The sequence below is a fragment of the Pinus tabuliformis genome, chromosome 9 (genome assembly GCF_031772625.1).
Source record: "Pinus tabuliformis cultivar Carrire ecotype Pingquan chromosome 9, CPIR1, whole genome shotgun sequence".
NCBI classification, from domain to species: Eukaryota; Viridiplantae; Streptophyta; class Pinopsida; order Pinales; family Pinaceae; genus Pinus; species Pinus tabuliformis.
This window is the reverse complement of record NC_142307.1, coordinates 16,444,249-16,460,165: the sequence shown is the minus strand read 5'-3', so window position 1 is coordinate 16,460,165 and position 15,917 is coordinate 16,444,249.

Sequence of the window (15,917 nt, the reverse complement as noted above, 5' to 3'; positions counted from 1 at the left end):
TGTATATCCAGTAAACTTATGATTCAATTAGTTGATCCTTAATGAGTGCATCAGAACATTATTAGCCATATGAACAACAAATAGGAGTATTAAAACAGAATAGATCATCACACACAAGAAGCACACATGAACACCATGATATAAGGTGGAAACCCAATGTGGGTGAAAACCACCTGCTGCAAGTCGTCTCTATCTTCTTTTAATAAGAAACTTCTTTTTACAATATTTCTGCACTGGTGTAGTCTTATACCAGTACATAGGCTTCTACCTGCAAAAGGCTACAACCTTCTCTCGTTCTACAACTTCTCCTAGAAGGGAGCTGCAACCCCCTTAGCTCTTGTACTAGCCGATCCTTTTACTAGTACGTAGGTGCTAGCCTACTGAATGCTCCAACCTTCACTCATTTTCCAGCTTCTACTGGAAGGGAGATACCATCCCCTTAACTCTTGTACTCGCTGATGTAATATTACGTAGGTGCCGACCTACAGAAGGCTACAACCTTCTCTTTCTTCCTCCAAGTACCATGTTTCATAAATTTTCAGACTGGATACTCCTGAAGCACAACAGCATAATCTGAAGGCCACGTTTCATCCAATTTTCATACTGGACCCATCAATATCATTGAAGCACACAATCAATCAACACTAGCATCATCAATCTTTGAATCACCCAATACTGAATCACTAAAACCCTATCAACAAAATGCAGTAACCAGAACACAGAGAAGAACATAGAACTTTTCAACAATATTCAGAACCAACTGTATCATAAAAAATAATGCATTAGAGTCCATATGCTACTTGGAAGTGCCTAACCAGCGTGTATACGCAACTTCACCAAAGCGAACCAGCGTATATGTCATCAATTACTTACTTATACCTTCGCTGCACTTCCTAACTTTAGACATACCCAGATCATTACATATACAAGGATAATACATATGTTAGCAACCAGATCTAGTCCATCATATCACATAAAGATAAGTCATTAGGATCCTGATCCATCATCCATCAACACTGAAGCTAAACATAATCGACCAATCTGAATATGCAAAATACTGACACCAGTAAATAGTCACCAGAACTCGTCAACAACCAGAACCACTTGTATCTTCAAACATCACAGCTCATATGGTATATGCCACTTAGATGTATCTAACCTGCGTATGTACGTGCTTTTATCATAGTCAACCAGTGTATACATCTGTAAATATTCATTCATGATTTGCAGCTATTCCAAATTTGAGTTATACCCAGATCATAATATTTACAAAACATTACATGCGTCAGCATACAGATCTAGAATAAGCATGATCAAACTGTATAGAAATGATTCATTCCAAGCCATTAGATCCTGATCTATCCTTAGATCTTGTTCTCCATCAACCCTGAGATTCCTCCTTAGCTCAGATCAAGTAAAGCATCATGAACCCATAATCTGCATACTGGATCTCATATGTACTCAGATATTCAAGATTTTCTGAATGCTATTTCCTAATGATCTTCTTCTCCTTTTATAGTCTTAGGCTTTACTCAATACCATGGTCCAAAACTATTTAGAACCATTACTAGGGACCCAATACCTGGGTTCAACACTTTGGATGCAATACCAAGGTCCAAAACCATAGGTCTAAATACCACGGACCTAAAAATAAGCTTTCCCACATATACACTCCTTTCCGTGCATGAAAGTGCGTGCATATGCATACGCGACTTTTGATCAGCAATCCTGTGTGTATACACGCCTTTGTATATAGTGAACCTGTGTGTATAACCTGTGAGTATACACTACTTGGTATATAGCGAACCTGCGTATATACGCGACTTTCTTCATTCTTTGTAGTCTGATCATCAATTCTTTGCTACTGACATGTTGTACTATGATCTGTCATTTGTGTGGGTTGCCATCAAGGACAACACTTGTATCATAATGCCAGCAATCTCCCCATTTGGACTTGATGGCAAAGCTAACTTGCCATACTGAGAACTGTCATCTTAATGAGTTGTCATTGTTCATTACATCTGAATTGATCCCATGTATTCTATCACATCTGATATCTCTTCTGTAGATTCATCTAGCTATATATAAGTGAGTTGTTCTTCTACAAGTGGTTTGCCATCAAGTACAACACATGCATCATAATGCCAACAATCTCCCCCTTTGGACTTGATGGCAACAACACCAAATCACTCTCCCCCTTTGACATCAAGGGCAAAGGGCGGACCAAGATATTCTCATTCCTTGATAAACATTCATCTGTCCATACTCCTCCTCAGTACCTGCTGAAATCTCTGAATGAGCCCCCCCTTTGTATATGCCAAGGTGTACCAATCTGTCCATGCTCCCTCTGAGTACATGCTCAAATCTTTGATCTGCTGAAGTGTGTTGTTCATGCTCCCCCTGACTGTAAGAAAGGTCTGCAAAAAGATGTTCTTCAAGAAGATCATAAATGACCTTCCTATCACTAAAGACTCATACATACATCCATCTCCCAACCAAGTGGGGATATACCAATATTGACTCATCCACCCAACCAAGTGGGGATACACCAGATACCAAATGTTTATACATGACTAAAATATTAGATCATCCTTCCCATGCATAGTGGGGGTACAAATTACATCATATGACCAAAAGGGATTCATCAAATGACTACAATAGGTAGAGACAACCTATTACATCATGAGTCTTGATATGACCTTTACATGGCATTTATAACAGAGACCAAAGATCTAAATAAGACCATGATAGCAACTATCATACACAATGTATGATTTGTTCCATAAGCATCTGTCAACAGCATCTAGACTAGTAACCTGTATATGTCCATTAGTGTATAAGTCAGATTTTAATCTTCTGTGGTTGTTTCTTGGAGTAGCATGATCTGGATTATCCATTAGCTAAGTATGTAGTTAAGATCCTAAAACCTCTAGTTCGTAACACAGACTCTTTTATAAAAGACTCAAATGATTTTGTAAATCTTATTAAGAATGAAAGGGTGGATAAGGATGATATTCTAGTAAGTTTTGATGTGGTTTCTTTGTTTACAAAGATTCCTCTAGATGAAGTTGTTCATGTTATAAAGATAGCCACCGATCCTAAAACAACAAAACTTGCAGAAATTTGTTTACGGTCCACTTTTTTCAGCTTCCAAGACCATTAATATGAACAAATATCGGGATTCGCCATGGGTTCTCCGCTCTCACCTATTGTCGCCAACTTATACCTGGAGTACTTTGAAAGAAAAGCCCTTGACTCATACCCTTTGAAACCAGCTTGGTGGAAAAAATTTGTTGATGACACAAACTTAAAATGGACTCATGGCAAGGCTAAACTGGAGAAGTTTTTCAATCATCTTAACTCTATATCTCACGAAATCTAGTTTACTATGGAGCTTGAAGAGAATGGTAAAATCCCCTTTCTAGATGTTCTCATCAGTAGAAAAGAGGATGGAACTTTGGGACACCATGTCTATAGGAAGAAGACTCATACTAATTGTTAGGGTCCCACCCTAACCCTTATTCATGTAGTAGGATTGAGTCATAGTTATAGTTAAGTAAGGAGTCAATAAAGCCCATATTAATAATTGTAAGTGGTTAACCCGCAATTAATGACAGGACCACAGTTAGTTGCAAATGGGCCATGGTATTAGATAGATGGTATTAATAAGAACCATGGTGTTGATCCATGGTATTGCATGTATGAGTCATATATAAAGGATAGAGACTCCCTGTGAGGAGCATCGTGTCCTCTTTTGTAATCGAGCTCTGCTCTATTGGAGGGTGCCCCCTCGAAGAGGCAAGTGAACATTGCTTTCTGAATAATAAAATACTTGTTGTGGTTTCTCACTATTCGATGTTTTGGGTATCTTTCTTCGCATATTCTGTATTTTGGTATCATCTTGCAGGTTAAGAGCATAACAAGTGGTATCAAAGCTCTTTCCAGGGCCGGTGGGATCTCCATTTCTTAGCAATTTTTTTGTTTTGGCTAGAGACGTGTTCCGGCGTCTTTAAACCACAGGATCTATCGTTGAGCGCATAAACTTGCAGATTTGGGGAGGCATACACGTAGGAAATACAAGAGGTGGTCATGCTTGTAAGACTCCCTTGTAACCCCTGTGGGTACCCCTTCGAGTAGTAATGCATTAGACAGAACCGCGCACGGACTATCTTCCAAGTACCCTCTGGGTATATCAGAAGCCCCCTAGCTCCTTTGAAACCTCACCATAGATAAAACGTCGGTCGTCTTGCTACAATAGTACACCGAGAACAGCACTCGGAGAGATTACTCGCCCGTACGATAGGGTAGTCGGGTTGTACGGCTAAGGGTACGGTTGATCCTCCTTAGTTAGAGCCCTGAAACATTGGGCCGAGCACTACTATCAGACCCTTATGTATATTGCGATCTGTAGCACCTGACACTCCTCGAGACCATAGTTCCCTTTTCTATCTCGGGATCACGCCTAATCTCTTCCAGATTAGATTTCACAAGTGGGGTTGCAGCAGCAGCATACATCAGTCCCGCAGTTCCGAGTTAGCGGACCAACCTTTACAATCCATCAGATCCACAGCAGCAGTCAGTGTCGCTCCTCAGAGCTATCCGATCAGCCATCTAGATCTCTCAGATCCACCAGATCTGAGTAGTTGTGTGGGGTTCCTATACCAGGGCATGATTTTTGCAGGACTTTTGGTAGCATTGACATTTTGGGGATTCGGCTACTGCAGTATTCCTAAGCAAGGAGTAAAACTCCATTAGGAGTTTTCAGGAAAAAAAAAAAAAAAAAAAAAGTCTGAGACCCCCTGGGGCGCTTATTGGTGATCTAGCCCATAAGAATTAGGACGATGAGCTGAGCAAGGTGGTACCATTCAATTGTCAGTGAAAAAAAATTCGGGCAGTCCCAAATCTCAAGTACATAGGATCGGTGCATGGTAGAAACTAGAGCTCAAACTATGGCCAATGAGAAGATCGACAAACTTGAACAATCCTTGCAATCCATCCAATCTCAGCTTGACAGACTAACTAACACACTCTTTAAAGGCAAGGAGGAAGCCCGCGAGGAGGCGTATATTGGCAATGGACACAGTGAGGGTGAGTCTAGTTGCTCTCTTCACCTCTGGGACACCCACCAACAATCCCGTCTGCGACCTCCCAAGCTGGATATGCATAAATTTGATGGTACTCACTCGGCCGCATGGATAGCACAAATGGAGCAGTATTTCAATCTGAATAACATCTTAGATAATGAGACTCAGCTTATGGTGGGGAGCATGTACTTGGACAATCAAAGATGGCAATGGTGGGAATGGCATCAACATTGCAATGGAAGTTTTCTGACTTGGACCACCTTCAAAAAAGCTCTTACAGAGCGCTTTGACCAGGAATCTTCTTTTTTGGGTCGTCTCACTAAGCTCTGACAGACTGGCACAGTGGATGAATATGTTACAGCCTTTGAAGCCTTAGCTTTCCGCACTAGGGATCTCTCAGATGCGTTCTACACGGAATGTTTTATCAATGGTTTTAAAGAGGCCATACAAGCCAACGTCCGACTACACCACCCTCCCACACGGTCAGAGGCTTGCAAGGTAGCTCGTAATGTGGAACGTGCATTAGCAGCCCAGTCCATTCGCCCAAATTTCACCGCCAAGGGTCACCCCCCACAGGCTCACAGCACGACTCAAACACTTAAGGTTCAAAAGATGTCACCTGCAAAAATGGCCGAAAGAAGAAAATAGGGATTATGTTACTACTGTGATGAAAAATAATCCCTAGGTCATAAATGAAAGGAGCCTAAATTTTTTCAAATTGATGCCACTAATTATAGCTCATCGGAGGAAGCCCCACCACTTGAGGAACCAGAGGAGGTAGAAGAAGACAACCAGAAGGACAATGTCCCTGACGAACCAGTTATTTCGTTGCATGCTTTGGCAGGGATTTCTTCACCTCAAACTCTCAAAATCAGAGGTTTTATTAAACATCGCCCAGTAGTAGTCTTGATTGATAGTGGAAGTACACATAATTTCATCCATCAAAAAGTCACAGAAGAAGTGCATTGTTTTTTACGAGCAGTTTCTAACTTCCAAGTCCAAATTGCAGATGGGGGAACAATGAAATGTGAAGGCCACTATGAAAATGTCAAACTTCAAATGGGGGATTATCAGTTGAAGACCCACATGTTTTCCACACACATGGGAGGGTGTGACATTGTCCTCGGTGCTGAATGGCTTCGCACTCTTGGGCCAATCACAATGGATTTTCAGGAGTTATATATGAGCTTTAAGCAGAACAACTCCACATATACCCTCCGTGGACTCCAGGTGGGAGCTCCCTCTATCATCAGCTCACATAGGATGGAAAAAATGCTAAAAAAGGGCCATCATGGAGTTATCACTCAATTTAATGCCATCCAGGCCGTCGAACCCAATTCTCTGCTGATTCATCCTGAGATGCAACAAATTTTAAATAACCATCTGCCAGTCTTTGACAAGCCTCATGAGCTTCCACCCTTGCGAGGGGAACATGATCATAGCATCACCTTGGTTCCAGGAGCCCAACCACCAAATGTGCGCCCATACAGATATCCATTCACCCAAAAGAATGAAATAGAAAAAATAATCAAGGAACGTTTGGAAGCAGGTGTCATTCGTCCCAGCATTAGTCCTTATTCATCACCGGTGGTCATGGTGCTCAAGAAAGATTGGGAATGGCAGATGTGTCCAGACTTCAGGGCCCTCAATAAGTTGACAGTCAAAGATAAATTTCCCATCCCAGTTGTTGATGATTTGTTGGATGAACTCAATGGGGCTCAATTCTTCACTAAGTTGGATCTTCGCTCAGGCTACCACCAAATTCGCATGAAGGAAGTTGACATTCCAAAGACTTCTTTCATAACTCATGAAGGCCATCATGAGTTCCTGGTCATGCCATTCGGAATTTCTAATGCCCCATCTACTTTTCAGAGCCTTATGAACCACCTTCTCAAACCATATCTCAGGAAATTTGTCCTTGTCTTCTTCGATGACATCCTCATCTATAGTTGCACTTGGGCCACACATCTTCAGCATGTAGATCTGCTCTTGCAACTGCTCCGCAAGCATAAATTATTTGTTAAGATGTTCAAATGTTCTTTTGGCATGGAATAAGTTGAGTATTTGGGCCACATTGTGGGGCGTGAAGGTGTCAAGGTGGACCCCAAAAAGATCCAGGCAATGCAGGATTGGCCTCAACCTAAGACCTTGAAGAGCCTAAGAGGATTTTTGGGTCTCACAGGCTATTATCACAAATTTGTCCGCAATTATAGATGCATTACAAAGCCCCTCACTCAACTCCTCAAGAAAAATTCATTCTTCTGGAATGATGATGCACAACAGGCATTTACAGCTCTCAAAAATGCCATGTGTTCCACTCCAGTCTTAGCACTACCTGATTCCACCAAATCTTTTGTCATTGAATGTGATGCTTCGGGTATGAGTATTGGGGCAGTATTAATGAAGGAAGGTCGACCCTTAGCCTTCACAAGCCAACAACTAAGTGGGAAGAATCTGGGACAATCCACCTATGAGAAGGAAATGATGGCCATCTTACATGCAGTAGATACCTGGCGACCTTACTTACTGGGGCGACATTTCCAAATTTGTACAGACCATCACAGTCTTAAATATCTTTTGGAGCAATGCCTATCCTCCCCACAACAAAATAAATGGCTCGCCAAAATGCTGGGATATGATTATGAGATCATTTACAAGAAAGGGCGCGAAAATAGTGTAGCAGATGCATTATTTCGCCAATTTGAGGAGGAAAGTACCCTGCTCGCAATTTCCCTTCCCATTCCAGAATGGATTGAAGAGGCTCGCAGGGAATGGTTTTCACATCCCGGGCTCTCCCAACTCATTACTCAATTGCAGGCGGATCCAAAGTCCACCAAGGGCTACTCGTGGCAGGATGAGATTCTACAAGGACAGAGTCGTAATATCTCCAACATCCACCCTCAAAAGCCACATTTTGGCAGAATTGCACTCATCCCCCACTGCAGGACATTCAGGCTTTCAAAAGACATATGCTCACACTAGAAGATCATTTTTTTGGACAAGAATGAAAAAGGACATCCTTAATTTTGTAGCGGAATGTGATGTTTGTCAATGCCACAAAGGGGAGATAGTCAAAGCACCAGGCACATTACAACCGTTGCCCATCCTAGCATCTATATGGACGGAGGTTTCTATGGATTTCATTACAGGTCTTCCAAAGTCAGGAAACAAGTCAGTCATCATGGTGGTTGTGGACCAACTTTCTAAGTATGCTCATTTCTGTGCCCTACCCCACCCGTTTACACCGACTTTGGTCGCTCAATCTTTCGTGGATCAGATCTTCAAATTGCATGGCATGCCCACTTCTATTGTGTCTGATCGTGACCCGATCTTCACCAGTAAATTTTGGTAGGAACTCTTCAGGCTATAAGGCACCCAACTAAAACTCAGTACTTCCTATCATCCACAAACGGATGGTCAAACGGAGGCCGTCAACAAATGTCTGGAAACCTACCTTAGGTGTTTCACTTCAGAAAATCAACATCTATGTGTATAGTGGTTGCCTCTAGCTGAATGGTGGTATAAAACCAACTATCATGCCACCACCAAAGTGACTCCCTATGAAGTAGTTTATGGTCAACTCCCTCCTTCCCCTACTTCTTATATCAAGGGATGCTCCAAGGTACAAGCATTGGATCAACTCCTACAAAACCGCACAACCATGCTCGCCCATCTTAAAGAGAATCTTCATCAAGCTCAAAACCGCATGAAGCAATAGGTAGATCAGCATCGCTCAGAGCACCAATTTCAAGAAGGGGATTAGGTATTTTTGAGGTTGCAACCATATAAGAAAACTTCACTCAAAGACAAGGGTTGTCATAAACTATCTCCAAAATTCTATGGACCATATCAAGGACTTCAGCGCATTGGAGAAGTGGGCTACAAGCTAGCTTTGCCACCCATTGCAAGAATCCATCCAGTTTTCCATGTCTCATGCCTCAAGAAAGTGATTGGGAACAATTGCAGAATTCAAACCAGTCTACCTGAATTGGATGAAGAAGGGTGGATAAGGATGATATTCTAGTAAGTTTTGACGTGGTTTCTTTGTTTACAAAGATTCCTCTAGATGAAGTTGTTCATGTTATAAAGATAGCCACCGATCCTGAAACAACAAAACTTGCAGAAATTTGTTTACGGTCCACTTTTTTCAGCTTCCAAGACCATTAATATGAACAAATATCGGGATTTGCCATGGGTTCTCCGCTCTCACCTATTGTCGCCAACCTATACATGGAGTACTTTGAAAGAAAAGCCCTTGACTCATACCCTTTGAAACCAACTTGGTGGAAAATATTTGTTGATGACACAAACTCAAAATGGACTCATGGCAAGGCTAAACTGGAGAAGTTTTTCAATCACCTTAACTTATATCTCCCGAAATCTAGTTTACTATGGAGCTTGAAGAGAACGGTAAAATCCCCTTTCTAGATGTTCTCATCAGTAGAAAAGAGGATGGAACTTTGGGACACCAGGTCTATAGGAAGAAGACTCATACTGATAGCTATCTTCATGCTGACTCATACCATCATCCATCCCAAAAATCTGGCGTCTTAAACACTCTAGTTGTTAGGGCTCTTAGGATTTCTGACCCTGATCACCTAAATGAGGAGATTGAACATTTAACCTCGGTCTTCAAAAACCTTGGATACAAAGAGTTTAGTATTAAAAAAGCTATAAGAAGAGCTCAGGATAAGATCCTCTCTAAGAGTCCTCCTGAAAACAAGAAAGAAAATGAAAATTGTGGGAAAGTATATCTTCCATTCATCCAAGGGATTACGGATAAGATTGCAAGAATTTTAAGAAAGAATAGCATAAACACTCAATTTAAAACATGTGGAACAATAAGGCAAATGATGAGGTCAGTCAAGGATAACATTGATCATCAAGAGCTCAAGGGTGTGTACAAGATTGATTGCTCTTGTGGCAAGAGTTATATTGGGGAAACAGGTCGGTCTCTAAGAATAAGACTTAAAGAGCATGGAGCCGATATAAAGAATGGGAGATCGCATACATCAGCCCTTGCAGAACACTCATCCAAAACCAAACATCATGTGTGTCTAGAAGATGCTAAAATAATTGCTAGAGAGGATAATTATCAAAAGAGGAAAATTAGAGAGGCCATTGAAATTATGAAATTTCCTCAGAACCTCAACAGGTACAATGGGAGTGAGATTAGTGGAAATTGGCTTCCCCTGATTAGACAAATAAATCCCTCGAAACCTTTAGAAGTGTAGTATCATAGGTTTTCAAAATTAATAAGATTAATAAAATTAATAAATTAATAAATTTAATTAAATTAAATTAAAATAATTAAATTACATTAATCAATTAAAATAGTTAAATTAAATTAAATTAATTAAAATAAATTAATCAATTAATCAATTAAAATAAATAAATAAATAAAATAAAATAATAAATAATAATAAATAATAAATAATAATAATAATAATAATAATAATAATAATAATAATAATAATGATGATGATGATGATAATTTTGTTTCAATTAATTAAATTAATTAAATTAATTTGAATTAATTAAATTAATTTTAAAAATATTAAAATTAAAACTGAAAATTAAACCGAAATTAACATTTGATAAAATAAGATAAATTAAAAATTAAAAATTAATTAATTGATGAATTCATAAAAATAAAATAAAAATAAATAAATAAATAAAATATAAAATTTACTCATTTATCAATTAAACAATGAGGGTTAAATAAAATTAACAATGAAAAATTTGGAAAACGATAATAATAAAATAAAACAAAATTATGAATTGAATTAATTAAACAAGAATGTTTCTTTATTTGTTACTTAGGATTAATTAACCAAAATAAAATAAAAATAATAATAAAAACAATAGATAGAACTATAATTAATTAATTGATTAATTAAAATAATTTATGAATTAATTATATTAATTAAAAGATATTTTTAGATTCTTAGGTTAAATAAAATAAAAATAAAAATAAAAATAAGAAAATTAACAGAAAGGACAATAAAACTAACCTATAATCAAGGGAATAAAAAGGATTAATAATCTACATATTAAAATCAATTAAGTAAAACAATTAAAATAAAAATTAATTAATTAAACTAAAATTATTATAATATTCATATGTATATATGAGGGTTGGCTTCTTTATCAAATTTATCAAGATTTAGGTTTATTTATACTCTGGTCGCAAGATTCTTCTCTCAAAGAACTATCAATCATATTCTAAAAATTAGTCCTGATGATGGACCCCCTTTGGGGTTTGAAACATCGACAGAATGAACATGATACTGTGGATAATCCGGATCATGCTACTCCAAGTGTATAAGTCATCAACCTATAACAAGGTATGTCTGCATATAGATATCAACTCATCCTTTTGAACAGAATTCTGCATATAACATACAAAATCATTCACATCATATGTGAAAAACACCATAGCCGTCTCATCAAGATCTGCATGATCCAAGTATCATCACTTTGGGAACATCTGCATCAATCAACATATGTAAGTATCAACCTATCATCATATAGGTAAGAACTCATCATCATCATGTCTCCAATAATGCAACTTTGAGTAATCATTCATGTATCCAGCACTATGTATCTTGAGCTCAAGATCATTTGTCAAGACTTCTTGATATCATCAACAACAACAATCCTCATCCACATGAGCGCCAAGAACTATAGGAATCCTGCATCATAACTGTATTATATGATCTTTATGCATATGACGACAGCAGCATATGAGTGACTCATCATCAAGTAATGAAGATGTGTATTCAAGCTTTGTACTTCTCCTTATCCTTATGAATATCACCATGTAAGCACCATATATGCATCATCAGAGAATCAACCACAAATCTGATCTGAACATCAACTATGTAACCCCAAGAATCATATGAGATTTTGTCATGGATAACTCATAACCATATCATAGCAAGATATATCATTTAGCCATATAAGCATCATTACCAAGGACTACTAACCATAATGCCAACAATGCATTATTAAAAGCATATGCTCCCCTGAACCTGTGCCATCTGTTCACTGTCAGATCCGATCATGCATATATCAGCAAGAAGTATCACGGCATCATCATCATTAATTTAGGATCAAAACGCTTTAAAACATCTTACAAGTGTCAAGACATTTCCACCCATCATCAGCAGATTGTAACCATTATCAAACAAAGCAAATAATGGACTGAATCATATCAGACCCTTTTTCTGAGCATGTCCCTACTACCTTTTCTCAAACTAACATATATGCGACTGTGCAGTAACTAACTCGTGTATATACGTGATTTCCCTTTATGAAACTTGCGTATGAGATTTAGGACACTGAAGTTTTACACTTTCAGCTCCCTCTGAGTCTGTTATGTCTGTATATTGTGTTGTGCCACATCTTTCTGACTGTACTTCCTTCTTCTTCCATATCTTCAAGTGTGATGATGTTTTCTCCTTTTGGTATGGTGCCCGTACTTTGTTCCTGCAATCCTTAGATATATGTCCAAGCTTGTTACATGCATAACATCTCACATGTTTCATATTCCTTCTGTAGCAATCAACAGCTCTGTGACCAAACATATTGCAAGCAAAGAAATATCCCTTAAAGTACCTGGAACGTGATGGTCTTTCTGTGTGATGGTTTTGAACCATTCTTCTTCTACATCTGGCTACAACATGTCCAACATTATGACATACATAACATTCAACACTATTCATCGGAGGAGTAAAATATTTTCTTTGAAGAATTTCTTTCCTTGGTTGTTGATGGAATTGACCTCTCATCTCCTTGTTGAGTATTTCAGATTGTGCATTAGAGTTCCTTGTCTTATTTTGTGAACTAGATTCACCTTCAATAGATTCATGAAAACCAAGACTAGTTTTGATAGCAGGAGACCTTTGACTACTAAGAATATCATCCAAGATCTTAGTACTATCTTGAAATCGTAAGAGCTTATCCTTTTCTTCTAAGCTATCTTTTAGAATATTTACCTCAACCTAAAGTTGCTCTTCCTTTTCACGATACTGCTTCTTCATGTTTTCTTCAGATTTTCTTCCTTCTTCCAACTGGTGTCTTAATTCAAGAACTTCATTTTCTTGTTTTTCAAGAGCTTGGAGTAGTTCTTTATTCTGCTTATTTGATTCTTCAAGATCTTCTTTTAGCAAGAGGATTGTGGCCTCAAGTATTTCATAGTAACTAGATCTTTCTCTGAGTTTCTTGATTGTTGTGCTCCTTTCATTTACTTCATTTCTTAATGATGTCACTTCATCCTGGAACTTTTGACATTTTTCCTTGAATAGCTTCCTTACCTTATTTCCTTCCTCTAGTTGAACTTTTAGTTTGGTAACTTCTTCTTTGGAGATACATTCCCTTTTGTACAATAGATCTTGTTGATCTCTAATTTTGTTTGTAAGCCTTTTAAATTCTGCTTCTATTTGATATCTTTCATTCTCACCCATAAGAGAAAATTCAGTTGTTTCACTATCACCATCATCTTCAAATGATTGAAGGAATGTATCACCAGAGGATAACAAATTCATACCTGATAGTTCTTGTGCTTGTTCCTCTTTATTCTGAAGTGATTCTGAATCTGAGGTGCTTCTTCCACATATTCCCCAATCGATTCTCCCATTGTCATAGTTCTTCTGAGATGTCTTCTTCTTCTCAGGTGCTTTCTTCTTAAGCTTCTTTCCCATTGTTCTACGGATCTCCTTCAGGCAATCAAGCTTCTATCAAAGAACCTGCTCTGATTCCAATTGTTGGGAATAATACTAAGAGGGTGGGGCGGTGAATTAGTATTATCAAAACAATATAACTTTTTCATTTCCATATTAAGATTCATATACGCTACTTAAGTTAAGGTAAACAACATATATACGCAACTGTGTGTAGTGCAAAAAGCATATATCCAGTAAACTTATGATTCAGTTAGTTGATCCTTAATGAGTGCATCAGAACATTATTAACCATATGAATAGTAAACAGGAGTAGTAAAACAGAATAGATCATCAGACACAAGAATCACACATGAACATCATGATATAAGGTGGAAACCTAATGTGGGTGAAAACCACCTGCTGCAAGTCGTCTCTATCTTCTTTTAATAAGAAACTTCTTTTTACAATATTTCTATACTGGTGCAGTCTTATACCAGTACACAGGCTTCTACCTACAGAAGGCTACAACCTTCTCTCATTCTCTAGCTTCTCCTGGAAGGGAGCTACAACACCCTTAGCTCTTGTACTAGCTGATCCTTTTACTAGTACGTAGGTGCTGGCCTACTGAATGTTTCAACCTTCACTCGTTTTCCAGCTGCTACTGGAAGGGAGATACCACCCCCTTAGCTCTTGTACTAGCTGATGTACTAGTACGTAGGTCCCGACCTATAGAAGGCTACAACCTTCTTTCTCTTCCTCCAAGTACCACATTTCATAAATTTTCAGACTGGATACTCCTGAAGCACAACACCATAATCTGAAGGCCATGTTTCATCCAATTTTCATAATGGACCCATCAATATCATTGAAGCACACAATCAATCAACACTAGCATCATCAATCTCTAAATCACCCAATACTGAATCACTAAAACCCTGTCAACAAAATGCAGTCACTAGAACATAGAACATAACACAAAACTCTGCAACAATATTCAGAACCAACTGTATCATCAAAAATAATGCATTAGAGTGCGTACACTACTTGGAAGTGCCTAACTAGCATGTATACGCAACTTCACCAAAGCGAACCAGCGTGTATGTCATCAATTACTTACTTATACCTTCGCTGCACTTCCTGACTTAAGACATACCCAGATCATTACATATACAAGGATAATACGTATGTTAGCAACCAGATCTAGTCCATCAGATCACATAAAGATACGTCGTTATGATCCTGATCCATTATCCATCAACACTGAAGCTAAACATAATCAAGCAATCTGAATATGCAGAATACTGACACCAGTAAATAGTCACCAGAACTCATCAACAACTAGAACCACATGTATCTTCAAACATCCTAGCTCATACGGTATACGCTACTTAGATGTATCTAACATGCGTATGTATGCACTTTTATCATAGTCAACCAGCGTATACATCTGTAAATATTCATTCATGATTTGCAGCTATTCCAAACTTGAGTTATACCTAGATCATAATATTTACAAAACATTACATGCGTCAGTATATAGATCTAGAATAAGCATGATCAAACCGTCTAGAGATGATTCATTCCAAGCCATTAGATCCTGATCTATCCTTAGATATTGTTCTCGATCAACCATTGAGATTCCTCCTTAGCTCAGATCAAGTAAAGCATCATGAACCCATAATCTGCATACTGGATCTCATACGTCATCAGATATTCAAGATTTTATGAATGCTATTGCCTAATGATATTCTTCTCCTTTTATAGTCTTAGGCCTTACTCAATACCATGGTCCAAAACTATTTAGAAGCAATACTAGGGACCCAATACCTGGGTTCAACACTTCAGACGCAATACCAAGGTCCAAAACCATAGGTCTAAATACCACGGACCCAAAATTAAGCTTTCCTACATGTACGGGCTTTTCCGTGCATGAAAGTGTGTGCATACGCATACACGACTTTTGATCAGCAATCCCGTGTGTATATGCGCCTTTGTATATAGTGAACCTGCATGTATAACCTGCGAGTATACACTACTTGGTATATAGCGAACTTGCGTATATATGCGACTTTCTTCATTCTTTGTAGTCTGATCATCAATTCTTTGCTACTGACCTATTGTACTATGATCTGTCATCTGTGTGGGTTTCCATCAAGGACAACACTTG